Genomic DNA, 12,248 nt, shown 5'->3' with positions numbered 1-12,248 from the left:
CAGCTTTTTTCTTAAGACAGTCTTACTGTGTATCTCTGGCTGTCCTGGAACTGGCTGTGCAACAAGGGATCTTCCTGGGGCCCAGACTTACATACACTAGACCAGCCTTCAGTACTCAGTGACCTCCCCGCTTCCCTCCCCCATAATATGAGTGTAGTTTTTGGAACAAGGTAAATGAGCCACGGTTGTATAGGTCATCTGTGGACTATATATATGTATTTTATTTATTTTGAGAAATGTTTTGGGTTTTTGTTGTTAGAGTTTGAGACAAAGACCAATCTGTAGCCCAGGCTTGTGTAGAACACATTATGTACTTTCAACTCGAGGTGATTTTCCCTGCCTTACAAAAACAACAAACAAAATAGAATTTGGGGGTTTGCTTGGGCTGTTGATTTTTTTTTTTTTTTTTTTTTTTTTTTTGAGACAGTCTCATTTACCTAGATTGACTTGTACTCTCCATGGATCTGAGCATGACTTGAACTCTTGCATGGACCTAAGTGTTAGGATCCTAGGTGTGTGCCACCATACCTGGGGGATGTCTACTCAGAACTAATAACCTTCAGTGTTTAACCTGAGATTTAAGTGAAACAGTTGTTTTTGTTTTGTGCCATCAAAGAACACTTGGATGCTGCTTTGGTTTCTTGCAACTGATTTGTGCCTTTGTGGTAAGTCAACAGCAATTGTATTCATTGTTCTTTTTCTGTTGTTTGTTGGTTTTTCGAGACAGGGTTCTCTGTAACAGCCCTGGCTGTCCTGGAACTCACTTTGTAGACCAGGTTGGCCTGGAACTCTCAGAAATCCCCCTGCCTCTGCCTCCTGGGATTAAAGGTGTGTGCTGCTGCCGCCACCAAACTTCATTGTTCTTTTTTAAAACTTTTTAAAGTTGCATTCACAATTTGTGTGTGTGTGTGTGTGTCTGGGCACACGTGTGCTGCTGTGAGAGGACAATGTCTGGGAATTATTTCTCTTCCATGTAGTCCCTGCATCAAATCCAGGCTGTCAAGCTTGGTGCAAAGTGCTTCATAGACTGAATCATCTTGCCAGCATTAACCTTAAGTCACATGCGTGTGTGTGTGTGTGTGTGTGTGTGTGTGTGTGTGTGTGTTGTGTTTATTGTCTGGAAGTCAGAGGACACCTTGCAGAAACCTGTGCTTTTCTACCATGTGCATCCAGGGGATAGACCTGGAGAGGCAGGCTTAGCAGCAAGTGTGTTTACCCACTGAGGTCATGCTTTACCCTTACTGTTCTTTTTTTTTATTATTATTATCAGTGTAAATGACATTCCCACAACAAAGAGCGATTACTTCCAATATTATTTTAAAATTAGTTTGGGTCTCAGAGAACCACTGACGGCGCAGACTTTGAGAGCCACAGATGTAATGTGTGCTCACAGTGGTGGGACTATTTTCCTTCTAGCTAGGCTGAGCACACACGACTTCCTCAAATTTTAAGTGGCTTCCAGATTCCTCACTCAGAAAAGCACCTTGTTAGGAACACTGAACAAGATGCTTAATTGTCTTCTCCAAGAAAAGTTGTTGGGAACTGGGGAAAGAGAAGGAAAAGCAGGCTTTAAATGTGTATTATTGCATCCTCTTAGGGCAAAGAATTCCACTAGAATTCCATAAAGAGAACTGTTGGAGTGACATGCCCTGCCAAGGTAACTGAACCCAGGGCCTCAGGCCTCTGCGATGAGGCTCTTTCCTCCTGGGCTACAATCCAGACATGGTCATGTCCAAAACTGTCTCTGAATTCACCATGCAGTCTACAGAGACTAAGAACTCAATGCCATCCTCCTGCTTCTGTCTCCTGATTTGCTTTGATTACCACGTCGGTTTTAATCTTTGCCTTTTTTGCTTCCTTATTTCGTATTTACAGACGTAAAGCTTTGATCCACTGTAGCATGTAATATACATTTACTTCTTAAATTAAAAATGTCTTTATCCGCCTTAGCCTTGTCTTGGGTGTTCTAACACTTTATTTGGAGGGATCCTTCCCTGACAGGTTTGTCAGGACAGTGTGCCCAGGAAGCTTGCCTACCTTGCAAGCCAGTCTTTCCTTTCCGTTTCAGAATGGACTTCATCCTTCTCGGAAGTCCTTAGGGCCACCGCCACCTCGGTCTGATTTATTTCCCAGGCCCCATTTGGGGGCAACAACGATCTTTTCCCTCTCCGGTTGAAGAGGATTTTCATAAAACAGCTGAATCCCGCCTGGGTCGTCAGTGGTGAAAGTCCACACGTGTGTGCTTGTCTGGGCGCCAAGCGTAACTTTTGCAAAGGCTGCCTCGGGGAAACTCCGTGGTTCGCTGACTGTCGCTGCACCGTGAAGAAAACAACAAAGCCAAAACCCAAGCAGGACTGGAAAAGGCCTCCTCGGAGCGGTGAGACGTACTAAAGGTAAGCCGCTGAGTAAGCGGAACTCGCGCAAATTTCCTTTACGGTAAGGTCCGGGGAGACAGGGCTGGGAAGGAGGAGGAGTGCTCGGGAGAGTGTCTGGCCCTTTAAGGAGGAGGGCCAGACCTAGACTGCACCTTTAAGAGTCTCTTTGTCTAGAGATCTTCCGTACCCTCTTGTGCCTCAACCAAACTTTGCCTGCGGCTCCCGCGCCACTCCGCGCCTGCCCTCTCACGCCGGCCGGCCACCCGCGCCTCCACGGCTGACCCGAAACTGGGTGCCCGCGGCGCGAACCCGCGGAGAGGGCGCTGAGGCCAGGGGTCGCGGCCGCGAGGCGCGCCGTTGGCGCAATGCGGGGCCCTGGGGGCGGGGCTCTGGTGGGCGGACCAATGGACGGCAGGGGGCGTGGCCTGCTCGCTTGTCTCGCGCCCTGGTGACAGCTCGCGCGTGCTGATGATGGCGGTAAATAGAGGGGGGGGGGGAGGGGGCGGAGGGCCGGCGGAGCGGCCGAGGGGGCGGCCCGGGGGGCGTGGGGGGCCGCGGTGGCTGGGAGCCCGCGCAGACATTCGGAGGCGGGGACACGCGGCCCCGGCATGCCGGCCCTCCCCTTTTAAAGGAGAGGGGAAAAAATCCCCTCAAACACCGGGTGAGGGGCGACAAAGGCGGCGCGCGCCTGGCGGGCGGGAGGAGCGGCGGCAGGGGGCGGGGCCGCGACGCCGGCGGTCCTGGGGCGCCCGGGGCGGGGACGACGGGCGGCGACAGCCAAGGCGCGAGCCCCGGCGCGCGGGCGCTGCGTTTTGGCGGGGTGGGCGACGTCTGGGTTCTGAGGTGAAAGCCTGGAGGGGAGAGAGGGGCAGGCAGGCTGCGGGGGGAGCGGTCGCCGAGTAGGAGGTGAGGAGGATTAGGAGGAAGGGTTAGAAGCCGGGGAGAGGAGTGCAAGGGAAGCCCAGCTGGCTCCGGGATGAGGTTAGGAAGCCCCGGGCTGGGAAGAGGGATCCGGGGTCAGGGCTAGGAGCAGGGGTCTGCCAGAGGCAAGGCTCGGCAGGTGGGTGGTGTTGGGCCAGGGGTCCCAAGGGCAGAAGTGGAAGACAAGGAGCAGAACCGGGTAATAGTTGGGAGTAGGGGAGAGAGAGTGATTAAGAGCCAGACGTGACAAGGGTGTGAACTAGTGCGGAGCCAGGGATGAGCTGAAGGGCTGGGATCGGCTGGGGTGGGATCTCCAAGGTGTGGGTCAATAGATGGGTGGTGGGTGTAAATTCTGCAAAGTGAGGGCACAGAAGAGACCTGGATGACGACCAGGTGGAGTCAGAAATTGGAGCGTCAGTGGAAAGGGGAGCTTGCTTAGAGCTGGGCGTTAATAGGACAGTGCTGGGAGAAAAGGAACCGCTGAAATGACGCTAGAAGAAGCAAGGCTCAGGGAGTGAGGGTGCTCTGGGGCAGGAAACCTGGGGAATTGGTGACTGCAGAGGGAGGTTCAGCAAGGAACAGACAGGGGAGTGCAGAGACTGGCCGGAAAGCAGCCTGAGAAGATGAGCAAGGAAGAGATGGGCCCTGGGGTGTAGAGGATGGAGTGGGGAGCAAGGGACGAGAAACAAGGCTAAGGGGAGGAAGCTGTGAGAGTCCTGATGGGTAGAACGCGAGTGGGCTGCACAGCAGTGAGGACTGAATGTGCATTTTGCCCTGAGGTGCCCCAGAAGGTCTGGAAGGGGCAGGGCACAGACGCTGCTGTCATGAAGAACCCAGTGTGGGGGCCTTTGCTGAAGAAGATAAGGAACCATGGTGAGTGAAGGGGGCCCTAGAAACCAGGATAAAACCTGAAAAGTAGGGGCCCAGGTGGGGTGCAGCAAAGGAGTTCTTTGTTAAGAGAAATGTGGATTGAATTTGTGAGTCCTTTTGTCCCTAAAAGTAGGAAATTCCAAAAACCTTGTTCTCTCTTCAAGGAGTCTTGGAACCGATTTCTGCCCTTAGCTGCTTGAAAATCCACTTCCATGTCCACTCTGAAAGGATGAGACCCATTTTGGTTGGATTTTGTTCTTGTGTAATAGAAAAAGTGGCAGCCTGAGGTGCCTAAAACCCTCTTGGTTTCACGAATGTGCTATTAGGTGAAAGTGTTTGTTTACACTGTATTTGTGTTCTGTGATAGTCTGGGTGGGTGGTGTAGTAGTTTTGTACCTGACAAGTGCTGGCAGAGCGTCTAATGGACAGCGCTTTCTTTCCCACTGAAGAGTGCACCATTGGGATAGAGAAGGACAAGATCCTTTTTGTTCTCATTCATCAGCCAGGTTTCTGCCTAGCTGTTTTCAGGGACTAAAGAATGAGGATAAATCATTCAGAGAAAGGTGAATAACCAGCCAGGGAAGTTTACTGAGGGAGATTGAACTCAAGGTTCTGAGGGCCTTGAGTTCCTAAGCTGCTTTCAGCTTTGTGTGGAACATTTTTGTGTAATTGCTTATTCCCCAGTTTTTCAGACTGTAAAAAAGGAAGGTGGAGTGGAGAGTTGTGGAGAGTTTTGGAGCTGTGGACTTATCTTTTAGATTATATAATGCATTTATGAGTACCTTTTTTTTTTAACATTTATTTTTACTATATGTGCATTGGTGTTTTTTCTGCATGTATGTCTGTGTGAGGGTGTGGGATCCCCTGGAACTGGAGTTACAGACAGGTGTGAGCCGCCATGTGGGTACTGGGAATTGAACCCAGGTCCTCTGGAAAAGCAGTCAGTGCTCTTAACCACTGAGCCATCTCTCCAGCCCATTATGAGTACCTTTTATGAAAAAAAATTCTGTAAGATAAGATTGTAGCTATATTTTATGCCTGTGAATAGGAAGGGCATATTCTTTAGAACCTTTTGATTTGTAAGATTTATTTTTAATTAAAATATTTACATTTAATTAGTTGTATGTATGTAGAGCACATGTGGAGGTTGGAGACAACTTGCAGAAGTTGGTTCTTTCTTTCCATCATGGGGTTGCCGGGGATCGAACTCAGGTTGTCAGGCTTGGCGACAAGCTCCTTTACCCAATAAGCCATCTCCCTGGCCCTGTAAGACTGATTTGGAGATTAAAAGGAAGATTAGAATTTGGGGACAGAATTTAGGTTATTCTTTCTTGGTAGTGTTTTAATGATTTTCATTATAAAGTGTTTGCATTTAGCTAAAAATATTGATGAGATTTACTTTGCATTTGATAATGTGAAAGTAATGTATAATTCTCTTTCAGGGGGACAGAGGGTACAAACTATTCTTGAGAATCTTTTTTAAGATTAAATTAAAATTTAATGTTTATGTGTATGGGTACTTTGTAGGCGTGCATGTGTATGTCTGTATACCACATGCATGCCTGGTGCCTGCAGAGGGGCACTACAGAAGAAGGAATCAGAGCCTCAGGAACTGGAGTTACAGGCAGTTGGGAGCTGTGTGTGGGTTCTAAAAATCTAACCTGGGTCTTCAGGGAAGAGCATTCAGTGCTCACCCACTGAGCATCTTTCTAGTCGAGAATATTTCATCGTATACATTCAGATACACAATGATACCCTTTCTCCTTGAAGTCCTGTAGAGGTTGCAAGGGTTGCTGATGGTGGAGCACTTGTCTAGCATGTGCAAGGCCTTACGTTAACCCTAGCACTGCAAGCTAGACAGCAAACTTCAACAACCCCTATTCTAGGGACTTGGGGTGTAGTTCAGTTGGTAGAGTGCTTGCCCAGTATTCATGAAGGCCTGGGTTTGATTGCCTGGCACTATATGGTAGTTCATGCCTGTCATCCTAAGCACTCCAAGGTAGAAGGGTCAGCCTTGCCTACATGAGTGAGTATGAGGCCAGTGTGGGTGACATGAGACTCTGTCTCAAACAGACAGACAAACATAAGGAGAAGCAAATACCCACCTCTGGGATTAGTGCTATCTCTAAAAAGCAAAGCCTAGCCCTCCTTCCCAAAGTTGTGTGATTTTACATTGCTCTTATTTGGTGGGTATTTGCATAAGTAGCAAAACTTAGGTTTCTGGCAAAGTTTGCTTTTGATTTGTGGATATCAGAAACACACACACACACACACACACACACACACACACACACACACGCACATTTGGATAATTTAGAATCTGAACTCTGGGTTAAGTTTTTACTGCTGGGGCAAGCTTATTGTTCAATGGTTTATTTTCTGGATTCTTCTAGGCAGATTCAAGGTAGGTAGATTTATTTAGCAGCTTATAGAAAATTTAATTACAAAGTTTTGCTTCTTAATTTGAGATTAGTCTAGAAATAATAACTTTGGAAATGCAGAGTGACTTTAATATTAGATGCTTGTTTCTGCAAGGTATGTGCACATGCCTGTGTAGCTGTTCTTGGCTGCTGCACTGGTTAAGATAGTAGCATTTTTGTGATGCGGTCGTCTTTGTTTTGTTTCCGTTACACTGCTGTAGTGTGCTGAACCACTGTTGTTGTCAGTGGTTGTTTCACAACATCTCCTCTCCCTTTTCTTTCCCCTCCTCCCACCCTCCTTCCTTTCTTTTTCTTCCTCCAGAGCATCATCACACATGCTGGCCACACTCTTAGTCCTCAGTTCATATTTCCAAAACTGAAAATGGATGATCTTTTCTGGTTTTGAGACACTGATCTCAATATGTGGCCCTGGCTGGCCTGGAACTTGCTATGTCATCCAGATTGGCTTTTAACTCACAGAGATAGGCCTGCCTTTGCTGCTGTTATGCTGGAATTAAAGCAGTGGGTCACCATGCCTGGCTGAAAATGGATGATCTTTTAATATAGACTCTATTACTTATCAGAAGGACTCCAATGTTAAATTTAAGCTGTGGTTTCTTTTGTTCACCAAGTAGAAATGTTTTGTGTTGAGACAGGGTCTCACTGTATATCCCTGGCTAGCTAGCCTGGAACTTACTAGAAAGACCAGGCTGGCATGAACTCATAGAGACCCACCTTCTGCTTCTCCTATGCTGGGAGTAAAGGTGAGCTTTGCCACACCTGGCTTAGCTCTAGTTTTTTGGTTTTGTTTTGAGATCTGACCTCACCCTGTTAAAACTGACTGTGTAGTCTCACTTAGCCTTAAAGTCATGGCGGTCCATCTGCCCAGTCTTAGTACCAGGACTGTAGGCACTGGCTGCCATACCCAGCTGTCAGTGGAACATCACTTTTATTTTGTTTATTGTCTTATTTGCTAAGAATAAAACTTATTTATATTTTTAGATTTGGATGAGTAGGTTGTACATAATTAATTTTTTTTTTCTGGTTAATCTTAGAGTCTTTGGATGGGAAGAGACCTTGAAAGGACCTTGGGTTTATCTTGCAACTTCAGTCAATATCCCACCTAAATCATCCCAGGTAGATCAAAACACCCCATTTTCTTATAAATCTTGAGTGGCAGGAGGACAACCTTGTAGGTAATCTCTTCTAGAATTTTATTATTTTCAGGAAGTCTTTTTTTCTAATCAGCACACATTTAATGCCATATTTGTATTTATTTATTCTTGCCTTGTCCACAGTCTTTTACTGGAAAGAAATATCTGCTTATTATAGTGTTTATAAAAGCTCTAGCTGGTGTTGCAACCCATGCCTGTAATCCAGCATTCAGGAGGTTGAGGCAGGAGAATTTCTGGGAGTTTCAAGCCTTGCCTAGACTATGTAGTAAGTTCCAGGCCAATCTGAGCTGTAAGATGAGACCTTGTCTCAAAAACAAATAAGCAAACAAGCAAACAAACAAAAAATGAAAACCTTGGCCGGGCAGAGGTGGCTCACACTTTTAATCCCAGCACTCGGGAGGCAGAGCCAGGCGGATCTCTGTGAGTTGGAGGCCAGCCTGGGCTACCAAGTGAGTTCCAGGAAAAAGGTGCAAAGCTACACAGAGAAACCCTGTCTCGAAAAACCAAAAAAAAAAACAAAAAAAAACCTTAATTATTTCCTGGTACCAGAAGGTGTCAATGAAATGCATGACCCTCATTCCAGATTCTGTTGGAAATCAACACCTCACAGTGATCCTGAGGCAGGGTCTACTGTATTGAAATAAAGTGTCTCTTGAGATGAAGTGACTTGCCTATATCTATAAAGACGTACTTGGTCGTTAATAGTCTCTCAGCACAAATACTGTTTTTGTCAATTGTTAACTCAAGGACACATTTGCTCTTTTATTTTTGATGATGGGGATTGTACCCACTGCTTCATGTACACTAAGCTTGTGTTCTACCACTGATACCTCTCGGCTCCTCAATCTTGGGTGTGCACATATACGTGTGCAGGTGGAAGTGTGTATTCTTCCTCGGTCACTCATTCCCCACCTCTTTCTGGGATAAGGTCTCTCATTTAATCCTGACCTCCCAACTAGGCTGGGCTGGCCAGTCAAGAAGCCCCAGAGTCTGTCATTTCTGCTTCCCTAGTCCTAGAGTTACAGACAATGTCACCCTGTCTGGCTTTTTATGTGGGTACTAGAGATCTAAACTGTGAGATCAGGCCTCTAGTGGGGCTTTGCCACAAGCCTCACTCTCCTTCGTTGTTGTTGTTGAGATGGGGTTTCATGTGGTTTAGATTGCTCTAGAATCTGGAACTGTCTATGTATGGAAAAGGATGACCTTTAACTCTTAGTTGTTGTTGTTTTTGAGATGGGGTTTCATGTGGTTTAGATTGCTCTAGAATCTGGAACTGTCTATGTATGGAAAAGGATGACCTTTAACTCTTTGTTGTTGTTGTTGTTGTTGTTTGTTTGTTTTGTTGTTTTTTTCCAGACAGGGTTTCTCTGTGTAGCCCTGGTTGTCCTGGAACTGACTCTCTAGACCAGGCTGGTGTCAGAGACCCACCTGCCTCTGCCTCCCACCAGGATTGAAGGCCATCACCCCCAGCTGACCTGGAATTCTTAGCCTCCTGCACTCACCTCAGTTCTGGGTTCCAGGTGCCTGCCGCCGTGTGCCACCCTCTGCTTCTTTGTAAGTGGTGAACCTAGGACCACAAGGGTGCCATCTAATACACATATTGCATCAAAGTTCTCCTGTGCCTTTTCTTATATTTTATTCCAAAATTGTTTTTACAAAACCAACAACCCCAAACCAATTTTATAGCACCTTACTGTGTTGCAAATTGCCTGTCTATGTTTGAAGTTGGAAAAATATTTTTCACTCAGTTGAAAGATTATTGCTGTTTGAGGAAAAATGAAAGTTATGCTTCATTGCAGATATCCATAAGTAAAAATCTGTTCAGAAACTGCTATTTTGCTTTATTTTCTCATTATGTATGCCTGTCTAAAAAGTGTACTCTGCTTTTATTTGGTGAAATAAATCAATTTATGCGTTAAAATTAAAAATGTAGCTGGCCTGAACCCACAGGGATGGGCTCTCTCCCAGCCTCCCACCTGCTGAGATTTAAGGTGTTTGCTTGTTTGAACTAGGGTCTGGTGTAGCTGTACTTGCCTTGGACTCTTGAACCTCCTGCCTCCACCAAGTTCTACAAGTGTAGGCCTGTGTCAGTGACACAGTTTAGGGATCTTGAAATGGTATGGTCTTGGGGTCTGGATTGGGTTCGTTTTCTCTGCCAGTTAGAGAATAACAAGAGGGAAAATCTGAATCATGACAGGCAACACCAGAGAAATGTCAAGTACCACAGCCAGAATGACAGTTGAAACCGTCCTTTACTGAGTAAGAAAACGCATACACCAGGCAAAGCAGGGGGCTCAGGACTTTAAAGCCTTGGAGAATTTTCCTTCCTTAACTGAGGGTGGTCAGATCGAAGATAGGTAGGATGGTTGACTGCTCTGCAACTGTCCTGTGACATGTTCTGATCTGGCCTTGGACCTGTTGTGTAGGTCCATCAGCAGGGGCCTGCTGGTGGGGGACAGGTCTGAAGGGTGAGGAAGGAGCTGGCCATCTTGGAAACTTGACACCTTTATTACGTATCTATGACCTCTCTCCCTGTCTGTCTATCAGGGAGTCTGTCTAACTCACTACCATGACCTGCAAAACTATTTTTTTTTTTATGGCTATGAATTTTATTACAATTTTTCAATCTGGAGGAAAGTTACAGAAATGATACTCAAAATTGCTACTTGTTTTCATATCACCTAACTTGCTTTACCTTTTCTAAGTATTTTTAAACAAATAAAATAGGAAAAATTAATATGAACACATTTGTTTTAAAAAAAGGAAGGGGGGTTACTGATGTGGTGGCTGAATGGTTAAGAGCACTTGATGCTCATGCAGAGGATCCAGGTTTGGTCCTCAGCACCCACATGGCAGCTCACAATCGCCTATAACTCATCACCAGGCCTGCATGTGGTGAATGCACATATATATGGGCAAACACACTCATGCAAATAAAAAATTAAAATAGAGGCCAGGTGTGGTGGCCCACACTAGAGGCAGAGGCAGGAAGATCTCTGAGTTTGAGACCAGCCTGCTCTATATAGTTCCAGGACAGCCAGGGCTATATAGAGAAACCATGTCTCAATAAGTAAATTATTATCTTGGGGAAAAAATGAAAGGGAGTAAGTTTGGTATAAATTTTATTTTAGTCAAAGCCTTTAGGGCAAAGTAATGTCAAGATGGAATTTAGAAGTCAGAAGTATTGGTACAGGGCCTGGCATCACACCACTCAGGTTGGGCCATAAGGGTTACCATAAATTCCAGGCCAGCCTGGGCTACATTGTTTCTGTCCAGCTTGGGCTAACAGTGAGACCTTCTCTCAAGAAACCTAAGTAAATAAATATCAGGAGGACTCCCTAAGGTTATACAGTGTGCTTTCTTTAGTAGATGCCAGGAAAGATTCTGTGACCTGTGAATGACAGATGTGTAGGTCCCTGCTATTAACAGAACATTGTGTTGTCAAATGCTTTTCTGTTGAGAACTTCTTGGAACTCACATCCTTAGGATGTAGTAGCTGCTAATATTGCATGATGATGACTGTGGAACGCCATGCCATGAAATATTTGAGAAGAAATTCCTACCTCGAGGATCTCTATGCAGCTCCAAGGAGCCAGAGAGGGTCAAGGTACACAGGGTCTACTTCAGAAATGTTGACCTGAAGTCATACAAATAAGTCTACCTTACAGTGAGGTGATCCACAGAAATAGTAACATGGCCACCACCCCCAAACGGAAATGAACTGACTCCATCTCGTCTCCAGTCACTCTCCAGTGTTTAAGATGTTAAATGTGTGAGTGGAGACAGGCCTGTCTAACTTAAGCCAGAAGGCTATTAGTTGCATCCTGACAAATGTGAAACACAGAACTTGTGGGCTTTGTCTCCTTTCTCCCTCCTTTTAAAGCTGTTATCAGAGCTATGAAGTATAGCTCCTTATAAAAGCTGATTGTAATAATTAGAAACACTTTCCTTTCATAAGGACGAGAAAATTACAAATTATTTGGGAAGCATTGTTTCTAGTCATGTGTTATTGTTTCTGAGACATGGACAGTTTTTAAAGACTATAATACTATTCCTTTCCATTCACATGTTAATAGAAGTCTGGGAAGTAAGGGCTCCTCTGAAATGTTCAGGGCTGTTTTTATTATGTGTCAAGTTGTAAACAGCACTGTGTGACAGGTATTTTCTCTCTTTGTCTTCCTTTGAGCTAATTAGTAATTTACACTCTGGTAGCATCTCTCCCAGTCTCGCTGTGTGAAAATGCTTGCTGCTCCATGCCTTCCATGCAGTGGTGGCTGACAAATGATTGGGGGCAAATGTTGGCTAGCACATTAGAAGAATCAGGGTAAAAATTAGTTTTTGCGTGTTTTTGATAGGCTTTTGTATGTGTCTCTCTCCCTTTCCACCGTGCCCTCCTTAGATATAAGAATGTTAGGAACTTCTGGAACCCAGAGCTACTGCCCATGGTTCAGTTTGATATTTTGTGTGCTGTTTCCCACCCCCCACCC

General features: G+C 45.6%; 1 protein-coding gene across 5 annotated transcripts in view; it reads left to right on the top strand.

Annotated features, from left to right (window-relative positions):
• The first annotated feature begins 2,801 nt into the window (after nt 1–2,801).
• Usp49 (ubiquitin specific peptidase 49) overlaps nt 2,802–12,248 on the top strand; it is a 73,455-nt gene continuing 64,008 nt past the window's right edge. The window contains exons 1-2 of one of the 5 annotated variants that reach the window (XM_036167608.1): nt 2,802–2,852; nt 7,642–7,723. The gene's annotated coding sequence lies outside the window, so the exon portion shown is untranslated. Of the gene's footprint in view, nt 2,853–3,204; nt 4,170–7,641; nt 7,724–12,248 lie in introns of those variants that run through there. The other 4 variants (XM_036167605.1, XM_036167607.1, XM_036167606.1 and 1 more) reach the window with 4 other exon arrangements.

The sequence above is a fragment of the Onychomys torridus genome, chromosome 18 (genome assembly GCF_903995425.1).
Source record: "Onychomys torridus chromosome 18, mOncTor1.1, whole genome shotgun sequence".
NCBI classification, from domain to species: Eukaryota; Metazoa; Chordata; class Mammalia; order Rodentia; family Cricetidae; genus Onychomys; species Onychomys torridus.
Note: the sequence above shows the minus strand (reverse complement) of the source record. Positions and strands in the feature narration are given on the sequence as shown.